Below are 1,121 nucleotides of genomic sequence, written 5' to 3' on the forward strand. Positions count from 1 at the left end.
CCATTAGACTGTCTTGTAACCAACTGTGTAAAACATCAGTTACAGTTATATTTACCTATGTAATTAACCTTGTCGGTGCTCTCTATTTACTCCTCTCTTTCATCCTGAAGGAATTCCTATAGTATTTCTTAAAAAGCACTCCTGTGACAAATTTTCTTTGTTTTAGTTTATGTGAGAATGTCTTTATTTCCCCTTCATTGAAAAAATTAAAGAAAGGCTGGACCGGGTGGCTCACGCCTGTAATTCCAGCACTTTGGGAGGCTGAGATTAGAGGATAATCAGAGGTCAGGAGTTTGAGACCAGCCTGGTCAAAATGGTGAAACCATGTCTCTACTAAAAATACAAAATTAACTGGGCATGGTGGTGGATGCCTATAGTCCCAGCTTCTCGAGAAGCTAAGGCAGGACAATCGCTTGAACCTAGGAGGTGGAGGTGAGCTGAGATCATACCACTGTGCTCCAGCCTAGGCAACAAAGTGAGACTGTCAAAATAAATAAATAAATACATATATAAAATAAATAAATTAATTTAAAAATCCTTTAACACAGAGTCCTTCATACTACTAACATTTTACTCTAGTGTTGTAAATTTGTAACAATTGATAAGCCTATATTGATACAATGTTATTTGATGAAGTATACTCTTCTGTTTTCAAAAATGGGCCTATATTGATACAATGTTATTTGCTGAAGTATACTCTTCTGTTTTGAAATATGGATAATGTTAAATATACACCATCAAAATGTACCGAATAGTTTCATCACCCTAGAACTCCCCTGTGCTTCTTTATCCTCTGTGCACCTCTCCCTTTGCCACCAAACCTCTGACAATGACTGATCATTTTATTGTCACTACAGTGTCTTTTCCAGAGCTTTAAATGATTGAAGTAAAATGTAGCCTTTCAAACTGGCTTCTTCCATTTAGCAATAGTCATTTAAGTTTCCTCTATGTCTGTTTGTGGCTTCATAGGTTTTATTGCTATGTAATATCTCCTTGTGTGGAAGTACTCCAGTTACGGAAACTGTAAATAGCTGCTATAAACATTCATGTGCAGGTTTTGCTTTGATATCAGTGTTAATCTCATTTGAGTAAATACCTAGGAGCGTGATTGCTGGATCATA

This window comes from Rhinopithecus bieti, unplaced genomic scaffold, assembly GCF_001698545.2.
Source record: "Rhinopithecus bieti isolate Rb0 unplaced genomic scaffold, ASM169854v2 scaffold_42347, whole genome shotgun sequence".
NCBI classification, from domain to species: domain Eukaryota; kingdom Metazoa; phylum Chordata; class Mammalia; order Primates; family Cercopithecidae; genus Rhinopithecus; species Rhinopithecus bieti.